Source organism: Bos indicus x Bos taurus, chromosome 29 (assembly GCF_003369695.1).
Source record: "Bos indicus x Bos taurus breed Angus x Brahman F1 hybrid chromosome 29, Bos_hybrid_MaternalHap_v2.0, whole genome shotgun sequence".
In the NCBI taxonomy this organism is placed as follows: domain Eukaryota; kingdom Metazoa; phylum Chordata; class Mammalia; order Artiodactyla; family Bovidae; genus Bos; species Bos indicus x Bos taurus.
In genome coordinates, this window is record NC_040104.1 from 6190422 (window position 1) to 6202595 (window position 12174).

Below are 12174 nucleotides of genomic sequence, written 5' to 3' on the forward strand. Positions count from 1 at the left end.
TTTGCTGGCATATTGAGTGCAGCACCTTCACAGCATCATCTTTTAAGATTTGAGATAACTCAACTGGAATTCCAGCACCTCCAACTAGTTTTGTTTGTAGTGATGCTTCTTAGGGCCCACTTGACTTCACATTCCAGGATGTCTGGCTCTAGGTGACTGATCACACCATCATGATTATCTGGGTCGTGAAGATCTTTTTTGTATAGTTCTTCTGTGTATTCTTGCCACCTCTTCTTAATATCTTCTTTCTGTTAGGTCCATGCCATTTCTGTCCTTTATTGTGCCCATCTTTGCATGAAATATTCCCTTGGTATCTCTAATTTTCTTGAAGAGATCTGTAGTCTTTCCCATTCTATTATTTTCCTCTATTTCTTTGCATTGATCACTGAGTAAGGCTTTCTTATCTCTCCTTGCTATTCTTTGGAACTCTGCATTCAAATGGATATATCTTTCCTTTTCTCCTTTGCCTTTTGATTCTCTTCTTTTCACAGTTATTTGTAAGGCCTCCTCAGACAACCATTTTGCCTTTTTGCATTTCTTTTTCTTGGGGATGGTCTTGATCCCTGCCTCCTGTACAATGTCACAAACCTCTATCCATAGTTCTTCAGGCACTCTATCAGATCTAATAAACAGGTCTTTAGATAGATACTGTCAGGAAGTGATTTCATGACCCCAATCCTTGCATCTCCTCATATCTGTGTGTGTTGGTCACTCAGCTGTGTCTGACTTTTTGTAACCCCATGGACTGTCGCACACCAGAATCTTCTGTCCATGGGATTCTCCAGGCAAGAATACGGGATGGGTAGTCATTGCCCCCTCCAGGGGATCTTCCCAACAGGGATCAAACCAAGGTTTCCTGCATTGCAGGCAGATTCTTTACTGTCTGAGCCACCAGGGGAGCTTATCATATCTAGAAAAGCACTAAATCCCTTCATGATGACATCAGCTCTTCATGACAAGCAGAAAACTTTTTGTAAGATAAGTGCTTGATTGCATTGAACTTTATTTGGGGCAAAATGAGGACTGGAGCCCGGGAGGCAGCATCTCACAAAACTCTGAGAGACTGCTCCAAAGCGGCAGTGGGGGAAAGTCAAAATATAAGGTTTTGGTGAAGATACCATGAAGCACTCAATTTACAAAAAGTTTTTTGTTAGTCATGAGGATCTGATGTCACCATGAAGGGATTTAGTGCTTCTCTAGATATGAGGAGATGCAAGGATTGAGGTCATTAAATCTGTTTCTAAAAACATCCAACTATCTAAAGACCTGTCCACCAGATTCCCTGGAGCACAGAGTGCCTGACTCCACCCTGAACTCCCTTGGGGGTTATTGAAGGTCAACAGTTATAGCAGCAAGGGATTCAATCTCGTAGAGGCAGATGGCAAATGCCTTTGTTGTTCAGTCATTGGCAGTGTTCTTGGTAAGTGGCAATTTGTAGTTGACACTTATATATTGACCTCCCCCCACTAATTCTTTGGAGCAGTTTCTCAGAGCTATCTGGGGTGCTGTCTCCTGGGCTGCAGTCCTCATTTTGCCCCAAATAAAACTTCACATGCAACTCTCACTCTGTGCATCTTTTTTCAGTTGACAGTAATATTGTGCTGGAGATTCTAAGACCTCTGAGTTGGTGGATAATATGCGTAAGAACAGTTTGGGGTGGGAGGGAAGGTGGGGGTTCAGCAGTCTGTGTTTCCCACCAGCACCTTGTCCAAATTAGATTCTGTCTCTAGTATTACAGATGCCCGCACGGAGGAATGCATTTTCTAGCCACGTTGGACTCCCCACTCAGGCTTTTGCCTGGGCAGTATTCTCTATCTGGGGTAGAACACCCCTTCCAACTTCGGCCTCCAGGGGAACTCAACCTGGAGGTAGGAGAGAGCCTGGATGGAGGAATGTCTTGCTTCCTAACCAGACTTCAACTCATTTATATGTCTGAGCTAACTGTCCAAAATCCATACAACTTTTGTTCACAGAAGTCCATTTTCTGAAAATGGTGCTTTCCTGGGAGCTCAGATGGTAAGGAGAAGGCAATGGCAACCCACTCCAGTACTCTTGCCTGGAAAATCCCATGGACGGAGGAGCCTGGTGGGCTACAGTCCATGGGGTCGCTAGGAGTCGGACACGACTGAGCGACTTCACTTTCACTTTTCATTTTCATGGATTGGAGAAGGAAATGGCAACCCACTCCAGTACTCTTGCCTGGAGAATCCCAGGGACAGAGGAGCCTGGTAGGCTGCCGTCTATGGGGTCGCACAGAGTCGGACACGACTGAAGCGACTTAGCAGCAGCAGCAGCAGCAGCAGATGGTAAAGAATCTAGCCTACGCGGCAGGAAACTGGGTTCAATCCCTGGGTCGGGAAGATCCCCCTGGAGAAGGGAATGGCAACCCACTCCAGTATTCTTGCTTGGAGAATTTCAGAGGAGCCTGGCAGGCTACAGTCCATGGGGTCACAGAGTCAGACACGACTGAGCAACTAACACTTTCACTTTGTTCACAGCGGTCCATATCTAGTTCTCAATTAGTTTCTTTGTTCAGACCTCCACCTGGTGGTATTGACATGAGATTCACCTGAACCTGAGCGAAGCCATCAGACTCAGAATTTCACAGGGACCAGCCAGCACTGAGCCCATGTTCCCTGAAAACGGGGTCCATCTCTTGGTTCAGCCAAAAGATCTGGAGAAGGAAGAATTTATTACTTGCAGCAAGAACACTGGGGATTTTTCTCAGAGTGAGTGATGTATCCCTGAACAGCAAAATTGGGAAAGCTTTAAGCTAAGGGTACCTACATATTCATGAACTGGCTTGGGTTGTATATGCCTGTTCATGAAGGGGCTTGAATGGAGGGGAATTCACCATAGAACTGGGGCAAAGGTTGACAGCTTCCAGTTGATCTACTGGTTGAGCACCTGGGGTGGTGAGGTGGGGCAGCGGTGAGGTGTTAAATCCTGCAAAACAGCTCGGGAAAGTGCTTTAGGCTAATCTTTATCATTGAAACAAAAGTGGAAGTTTACAACTGATTTATTATCTTTGCAGTTGTTAATTCTCTTACCTGATAACAGTGTTTGCGCCCTTAAGAGCATTATTGCTTAGACCTGTTCAGGGCCGCACTTTTTTTTTAAGTCATCTATCTTCTCTCACTGGCAGTAATTTTGGTTTGTTTTGGTCACTTCTGCATCCTCTGGTTGGCACAGAGCCCCATTTTGGAAACTTTCCGTTCAACCAAGCCTTCTAAACTCTCTAGGTCCTGAGTGGCCTCGATTTACAGACTAGGAAACTGAGGTTCAGAGAAGGGAAGTCACTTGTCCAAGGTCACACCGAGATTCCTCCCCATCGCCATCACCCCCCACCCCCCCCACCACCACAGCTGCTAAAAGACACAATCACATCAAGTCGTGTGGCACAAGCGCCATTTCCTTCCTCCTGCCCTTCGCAAACCCTTTTTCTCCGACTTCTCCTCCACCCACTAGCGCATATCTGAGTGTACCCGAACCCAGAGCCGGGTTGCTATCTGTTATGCTTGCGGCTTTGGGAGACACGTGCTACTCGAGTGAATGAATCGCATGGCCCCACCCCCGCCGACAGCCAATCACAGCCTGTCAAAGCACGGCCACTTCCGCCTATTGCGGGACGCGGCTGGGGCCTTGCGGCCCACGTGGGGCTCTGGAGACAAGGGAGTAGGCGGTGGTGTACCAGAGGCGGGCTCCCCCAGCCTCATCACCAATCAAGTGGCCCGCCGGGGACGCGAGGGGCGGGGCTAACGTGGGGCGCCAAGGCTTAAACGTGACGGGCGGGCGGGCGTAGGGAGGAGTCCTGGGCAGGGAGCGGTGAGTGACGGAGGATGCTGTCCAGTAGCAGGAGGGGTTGGGCTGCCTGAGCCAATAGGAAGTCCGTAAGGCGGGACTGGGACTGCAGCAAGTTCGGTTGCGGGGAGACCGCAGCTGTTCCCTGTCAGTGGAGGCAGCGGCCGTAGAGGCGGTGGCGACGACTTGCGGCGGCAGCGAGGAGGTGAGTGCCGCCGGTGCTGTGCATCTCCCGCTTCCCGCAGCGGGTCGGAGCGGGTGGGCGTGCGCCGGCGCTGCCGCGGGGGACGCTTATGTAAGGGTCGCGCGCGCCAAGGCGGCTCGGGCTCCACGAGTGACGGCTGGAGGAGACGGCGGCGGGCGGCGCGCGACGCGGCGCGACGTGCGCCGCCCCTCCCCTCCCCCTCCGGCGGGGGACTGCCTGCGCGAGCCCTCCGCCCAGCCCTGGGACCCCTCCTCGCGGATCCCTCGCCCCAGTCCTCCAGGCTCGCCAGCCGGCGAGCATCTTCCCCGCGCGGGCACCGCCCGGCCTTGTCCGCCCCGCGCCCAGGGGGGCCGCTGGCGGCCTTATTCCTGCTCTCGGGCCCATTTTGCAGATGGAGAAGCTGAGGGCACGGAGCCCTCAGATGCCTCGCGCGAGGTCCCTGAGGGTTCGAACCCAGGTCTGTCAGAGTCCGGAGCCCAAGTGTCCCCCATCATACTGGAAGTTGCTCAGCTCTGAAGAAAGCCGCGGCGTGTAAGGAGAGGGTTTTCCGTGTTCCGAGTGCCTGCACTCTGCTTCCCGTAGGATCCTCCTAGTAACCCCTGGGGGGCATTCTTAGAATTCCACTTAGTTGCAGAGGTGGAGGCCTGGGGCGCCCAGGAGCAGTGATTAGGAGGAGGTGGGGCTGGGCTCAGTCCGTTATTTCTACAGCTTTTAGCAGTTTACGATGTGCAGTGAGTAGCAGCTGGGCCTGGGGAAATGCCCTCCTGGGCATGCAGGCTGAAGCCCCGTCTGGGAGGACCTCCCATACAGGTTTCTCCCAGCTTGTCTTGAATTGTGTACTCTGAGTGAGTTCTTTCACTTCTGGGGATTCCTTTCCTCATTTCACAAGTGCTGGGGCCAGGTCAGGTCCCTCGGCCCCTGGCACCTTTGAAATTCTTACAAATCTGATTTTTAAGAGAGAAAGAGTAGGCCAGGAATCCCCATTCTTTAGCTGAGAAAACTGAGGCTCACAGAGGTGCCAATATTTGCCAGATCATAACCAGAGCCTCCCCAGTCTTTACCAAGAGGTCAACCTTCCACTTGCTCCCTCACCCCCTGCACCCACAGCCTTGGCTTCCCCCTCACTCTTCCCCTGCCTGTGTTGCAAACACTTACTCTGGGATGGATGTGCTCAGCATTTCTATCTGCTCGCAGCTACGGCTTTTCTGCTTGCCTGCTCTTCATCTAAACTCTTGAACCCTTGCTCGCATTCTCTGCACACTTGTCATGTTCAGAGCCCTAGACTGGGTGCTGCATGAACCAAGACCTGGGAGATGAGGTGCCCCAGGACTGCCAACAAACTGGTTGGGGGAGAGGAAAAGAAACAGAACGTAAGCAGCCAATCAGCATGCCGTAGATGTTTGTGGAGAGTGGGTGTGGGCGAGGTATGGCCCAAGGAGGACGTGGAGGAGGAAGTTTTGTAGAGGCTGGCACACCAGGGTGAGAGATACCAAGGCCAGGGAGAGGATAACTGGACTGGCTGGGGGCTGGATGGGCATGGATTGGGGAAGGCTCCATGGAAGAGGTGAATTGCGAGCCTTTTGATTCCACTGGGGCCAGCAGTGAAGAAGCAGTGATGGATTCGAGCGGCCAGGGTTTTACGGTGAAGTAGAGGTGAGTTTTAAGTAACTAGAGCCTACCAGAGGAAGGCTGAGGAAGGTGGAAGGAGAATGTGGAAGAAACAGGTTCCCAGTAGAGTGAGACGTTTGGTTGGTCCCCGAGCAGAGACCTCTGCAGGAGACGGAACAAGGCGAGGGCGCTCCCTAAGTCAGAAGTGAGGTTGGGTCCAGAGGCGCCAGGGGGCTTGGCTGGGCTCTGAGGGCCCAGAAGCAGCAGGCCTGAGCTACAGTTTGCTATGTTTGTATTCTGATAAGCAACCTGTGAGCAGGCGTCCTTGTGAGAAGTTTCTTAGTGGCTGCTCGGCCTGTCCTGAAGGAAAGGGCTTTGCTCACTGTAGTTGCTCAATATCTGTTGTTTAAATTAGGCATCCATTCAGACTTTCCCCAGCTTGCCCCAAGTCCCCTCTGCACCTTATGTCTCTCTGTTTCTCTACTGAAGCCTGCTGCAGCTCGATTGACTCTCACCGCCAGCATCACCCCTCAGAGGGGTTTGCCGTGGGGTTGTGAGCCCAGTGGATCCCTCCTGCCTTTGATGCACCTGTACAGGCGGCTTGCCTTTTTCTTTCTTTCTGGTCCGCTGCCTTATTTTCTTCTGTCTCACTTCCAGAGCCCTGGGTGCTGTGCTAGGTGTCTGTCCTGACACTGGCGTGGGGAGTAGGGCTCTGCGGGACTGCAGACCGAGGTCTCGTTCCAAGTTGCAGCCCATTCTGGTGCTGCAAGAATGATTGTCACAAATCGGAGGATCTGGGCGGAGGGCCTGGGCAGCCCAGGGCCGTCCACATCCCTCTCCAGCACCCTTCTGTGTGAGCGGGACACCTCACGCACCTCGGCGTTGCCCTTGAGGATAGATGGGCCTTCTCTCTGGCTGCCTCCCAGGAGCACCTTACTCTTCTGAGCGGGGCCTCCTCCCCCCCATCCGGAAAGTGTGCCTGTTCGGGGGCTACTTTCTCTCCTGGAGACGTCCTTCACAGAAGTGGGGCGTTTTGCCTGCTCTCTTGAAGCTTCACCTGGGCCCGCTCGACCCTGTCTTCCCCTCTGTCCTAACTGCCTCTAGTCTCAGCTGTGGAAACTTTGCCAAACTGTCAAAGGAGTGGGGCCTGATAGTGGAGGGTGGGAAGATGACGAAAAGAGGAAACCACGTCCTCTTACTGAAGGGAAAGGTGGGACCCCACCTCCTGGGCTTTTTCTTCCACTTGGCCCGCAGGTACCCTCTTCTGCCTCAGCCTCATCTGAGACGACTCGCTGTTGCCCCCTCTTCTGCTTTTATTCCTCGTGACCTTGTTCTCTGCAGGCCTTTTCCTCTTATCTTGTCCTGGCAAAATTACTCTTCAGACTTTTCTGCATTAAGCCTTGCTGAATCTATTGAGTTGGACCTGGGTTCTCTCTTTTAATCATAAAGATGATAAATAATGATTTCTCGTCATAGTAAAAGCCAGCCTTTGTTGAGCTCTTACTACGAGGCGGCAGGGACCTTGCTAAGCCCCTTTTATGAGTTATTTATCACAACAACCCTACAACAAAAGTACTGTTAGCTCCTTGTTTACAGATGAGGAGCTGTGGGTGCATAGCTCCCCCAGAGCCACACAGCTAGCAGAGAGCGCAGCTGGGGTCCGCTGCACACCGTCAGGCTCAGGGTACCTGCTTGGGTCCCTCTCGTGTGTTATCCTGTTGTTAACCTCTCTTTGCTCGCCTCCAACAACCTGCTTTTTGGCGCTTGGGGAGCAGAGCCTGTGCCTTCTGGCACGGTGCCTATGCAGGGTATGTGCTCAAGAAGTATTTTAATAAATTGAATGGCCCAAATATTCATTTTCAGTCTTGACCTAATCTACCAAGGCAATTGCTTTTCTCGGAATACGGACTTAGTTCATCTGATGGTGCGTTGGCCTGTGTCTCCATTTTGCTCTTTCCTGGCTGGTAGTTAAAGCTGACGGACAGGTGTGGTCATTCAAAATCAAGCAGTCAGTCTGTAAACTCCAGAAAGTGGTCAGGAGCCACTGTCTGGGCTCGCATGGGCCTGAGCACAGAGTGTGCTCTTCGTGTGTGTGGAGTGGGCGGGGGAGGGGTGCTGCTCTCTGCAGGAAAGGATCTGAGGACCTAGTCAGTGAAATAGGAGACGTGATGGCTTCTTCCTTTGGGTGTCAGGTTGCAGAGAAGACAGGAACCAGGCTCAGAGAACCGGACAGGAGGCAGTGCCTAGGGGTTGGAGAAGGCTCTGCAGAGAAGATAGGCCTGGGGCTAGATGGAGTGGGCAGGAGGACCAGGCACTTCAGATCAAAGAAGAGAAGTTTCTGGAACTTCTTCTTCTTGTGTAGGGGGTGCCAGAAAACTTGCTTAAATGCTTCTTACTGGGCCCATCGGCTAAGATCTGAGCACGTCCTCTGTACCAGGCAGGGTGCCAGCCCTTGGAGCGTGTGTGGCCTCCTCAGCAACCCTCCGGCCTGGGTGGAGGTGTCGCTCCTATTTCACGGAGGAGGAGACAAGCCTTGAGTGGTCCTGGGAGTGGGTGGCCAAGCAGCGGAGCCCAGGCAGTTGTATGGCAGAGCGTGGGTGCTCTCGGCCATGTGTGGCCTGGTGTTCCCCCCAACTCCGCCCGCCCCCAGGTACCCCTCCCTGGGATCAGGGGGCAGGCCCGGGGTGGGGGGGCAGAAGCACAGCAGCAGGTCTGCTGTGGGTTCTAAGTGTGTGCTTCTGTCTCGCCTGGGTTCTCTGGGGAGCACTTGGAGAGAAACGAGGTAACACTGTCTTCTTCTTTTATTTAGATAGTGCCTGCCTCCCAAGAGCCGACAAAACACTGAGGGTAAGTCTGTGCCTGGATCCAGGTCAGTGGGATGTGCGTGGGTCGTCTCCAGGAGCAGCCGCTGTAGATGTTAGCAGCCCTGGCACGTCAGTGATCAAGCTCAATCAATAAAAAAGGCCAAGCAGTCCGATTTTTGGAAAATATAAGCAGTCTTTGTCTGTTCCCAGCGCTCTTGGTTTTCACAAGACCGTGGTGTCTGGCTCCCTGCTGGCCCCAGTTGGCAGCTAGCCTGCCTCAGCAGGAGGCCCAACTTCTGGAAGGGTGTGGCTTGGGAGGCCTGTCAGGGGGAGACGGGTGTGGCTCCTCAGGACCTCAGGAAGCCCCCCTGTAGGGCCAGGCAGCCTCTGAGGAGACCCCTTGAGTCCATGTGGAGGGCAGGCAGCTGGGCAGAGGGACCTGGGGAGGCTGCAGCCGAGCACAGGGGTGGCTCTGTTGGCTGGCTGAAGCAGCACCGGACGCGTGTCCCCAAAACGATGCAGGCGGGGGCAGTGGACTTGCCCCCTTCCCCCGGTGGCCCTCCGTGTGGCAGCGCAGCCCTTGACAGCCTCCTGCTCTTGAGGTTGCCCCCCCTGCAGGAAACGCCACTGATTGCACCGACCCTGGCGCCTCTCCTCAGCCTGAATTCCGAGGCCCCTGATGGTCTGAGAGCGCGCCCTGGCCGGGCATGGTCCTGGCTCCGTGCAGCGGCCCGCCTGCATTTCAGACGCTGATATGCCTCCCTGCTCCACCCAGAGGCCGGCCAGCCGCTGCCCCCGTTTCGCAGCCAGGTTCCTGGCTCAGGGACTGCGTTGCCCAGAGCTCAGGCCAGTGCTCAGCATGGGGATTCCTTTGCCCGGGGATTTTTCTCAGATGACCCTTCAAGACCCATAAGCTCTTCTCCATCCTGAGATTTTTCCATGTCCTCACATATCCTAGGTCTTGGGCCAGCAGTGGCTGTTTTCCACCCCGAGATGGCATTTGCTTGGGAAAGCAGGCCGAGTGTAAAGGCAGATGGCATGAGTGGAAATGCCCCTGGAACTTTGACAGACTCCACCCTCCTCAGACTCCATGGCCTGTCCTCTCTGCTCTCGGCCTCCCGTCTTGGCTGACAGAGTGAATGTTGTCACTCTTACTGGCATCCCTGTGGGAGAAGAGGGGCAGCTGGGTGACGGTCCCAAACCACCTCCTTTATGGAACTGAGAAACTGGGGCCCAGAGGAAGCTAATGAGCAAAATCCAAGATTCCGACCCCTTTCCTCTCCCTCCCAAACCCCCACCAGACTGTCATCTTTTATTGTGTGTCTTCCCTAAATCCATCCGTTGGAAAGGAAAGTTAGTCGCCAGGAAGGGCCTTCTCCCAGATCATCTAATTTGTTAAAGCTTGCTTGGCTTCTCAGTCCCTGCATCCTTCCTGAGTCCCCAGAGCTTTGCTTAGTTACCGTAACTAAGACTCTGCCATTGAAGGTTCCTGCCCTCCCCTGTCCTCCTCCTCTCTGTCTCCTTGGTGATCTGGAGGGAGGTGGATGTGGCTTTTTTTTTTTTTAATGCCAGAAGGCATAACTCCTGGTCATCTCCACATGCCACATTGCTGCCATTGCTCACCCCTCATCCTGATTTGCCTGCAGGCCAGAGGCAGGCTGGGGCAGGCTGGGGTGTCCAGGGCTGCTTTAAGTACATGTCCACCAGCTGTGTGTTGCAGGGGCCAGATGCCATGCCGCAGCTCCTCTCCTTATTGACATCCTGGCTGACGCCTGGGGAAAATTCCACGGTCTGGCCTTGCTGAGTCATTGCTGAGTCATGCTTTGTCTCTGAGGATGTGAGCGTCACCTCCTGCAATGCCTGTCACTGGTCAGCCCAGGATCTGGCTGCAGTTACTATATACTGAGATCCGTGTTGCTAATCTTTTCGATTTGCCCATCACTGTATGCTTCTCCGAGTGCTTTTTCTAACGTGCTGTTTTATCAATACAAAATTTATTAATCTTAAATCATTCATAATAAGTAGATTCTTTATCCTGGAAAACATTCCTCTCATAAATGAGGAAACTGAGGTTTGGAGAGACTAAGTGACTTGGTTAGTTTTGGGTGATTGGTGAGTGGCATGTTGGGGTGAGTTTTTTTTATCCCCTTACCCTGGATTTCCGTGTAATGCAAAGATTTTTCAGAAGTAACTTTGGTTGAAAAAATTGAGTTTCAGTTTGTTTAAGTCACAGACTCAAAAATCTCATTCTTCCTTTAAGGGCCAGTCTTTTACATCTAACTTTGAAGTGTAGCCTACAAATCTTTCTGTTCTATTTGTGATTCTAGAAAATGTTCACAATCATTTTAAGGGGCCTTTGGGTTAACACTTGATCCATTTGCAATCTTAACTCATATGAAGATTTTAAATTGAGTTTATGAATTATATTCAGCGTCCTTTAGTTACTGCAGTTTTCTGATTAACAAAATCTTCCATAGTCCTGTAAATCTAATAAACTGACTCTTAAATTTTCTTATACATTCCTGTACTGTCTTGTCTTATTCTTTTTACACAGCTTGACTGAGGTATTTTTAACATAAAAATTGCACATTTGAAGTGTATGATTTATATTTTGACATATGCATGCTCTTGTGAAATCATGAGCACAGTTAAGATAGTGATTGTCCAAAAGTGTCCCTTGGTTATCCCTCCCACTCACTCCTCTCTGCTTCCGCCATCTCCAAGTAATCACTAATTGCTTTCTGTTGTTATAAATTAGTTGGCACTTTTTGGAATGTTGTGTAAGTGAACTTGTATGTATTCCATTTTTGTCTGGCTTCATTCACTCAGCATAATTATTTTGAGCTTTGCCCGTGTTGCGTGTTTCCACAGTTCTTTCAACGGCTGAGTAATATTCCGTTAGTGGACATCCCACGATTTGTCTGTTTACCTGTTGTTGGTCATTTTAGTTGTTTCCAGTTTTTGGCAATTTTAAATAAAGCTGCCCTGACTCTCTGTGTACAAGTCTTTGTATGGTCATATACTCCTTTCCTCCTGGGCGCAGGCGTAGGAGTGGAGTGGCCGGATGGTGTGGTAGGTGTGTTTAACTTAGACTGCCGAGCCGTTTTCCAAAGCGCTCGTGTCATTTTACAGTCCTGCCTGCAGCGAGTGAGCTGGTACCTCCATCCTCACCAACTCTGGAGATGGTCAGTGTTTTGCATTTTAGCCATTTTAAAAGGTATGTAGTAGTATCTCATGGTGGTTTCAATTTGAATTTCTCTGGTGACTAATGATGTTGAGCATCTTTTCATATGCTTACTTGTCATCTGCTAATACTGATTTTAAACAGTAAAATTCCAACTTAAGAGAGGAAAATGTGCTCCACTACAGGGCAGGGCATTAAGTGGCAGAGGATAGTTGACACCTAAGCCTTAAAAAATACATTTGACATGGCAATTTCAGCTCTAAAAATGTCACCTAAGCTATAATGGGACAAGCACACAGACATACCCGGCTGTTCGGACCAGCACTTTTATGGCAAAAAGAAATGTGAAACTGGTACTTCCCTGGTGGTCCAGTGGTTAAGATACTGCACTTCCAGTGCAGGGGTTGCAGGTTCAAACCCTGGTTGGTTTGAACAACCAACATGCCATGCAGCCAAAAAAAAAAAAAAAAAGACTCTTTAAGGGCTTCCCTGGTGGCTCAGTGGTAAAGAATCTGCCTGCAGGTGACAAGGGACACCAGTTCAACCCCTGGTTCTGGAAGATTCCACATGCT

At 51.5% G+C, this 12174-nt stretch overlaps 1 protein-coding gene across 5 annotated transcripts in view; it reads left to right on the forward strand.

The window, feature by feature from the left end:
• The first annotated feature begins 3905 nt into the window (after positions 1–3905).
• Positions 3906–12174, forward strand: part of PC (pyruvate carboxylase) — a 102753-nt gene continuing 94484 nt past the window's right edge. Inside the window, exons 1-3 of one of the 5 annotated variants that reach the window (XM_027532854.1) lie at positions 3906–4006; positions 4398–4537; positions 8424–8461. The gene's annotated coding sequence lies outside the window, so the exon portion shown is untranslated. The remainder of the gene's footprint in view (positions 4007–4397; positions 4538–8423; positions 8462–12174) is intronic. The other 4 variants (XM_027532857.1, XM_027532856.1, XM_027532853.1 and 1 more) reach the window with 4 other exon arrangements.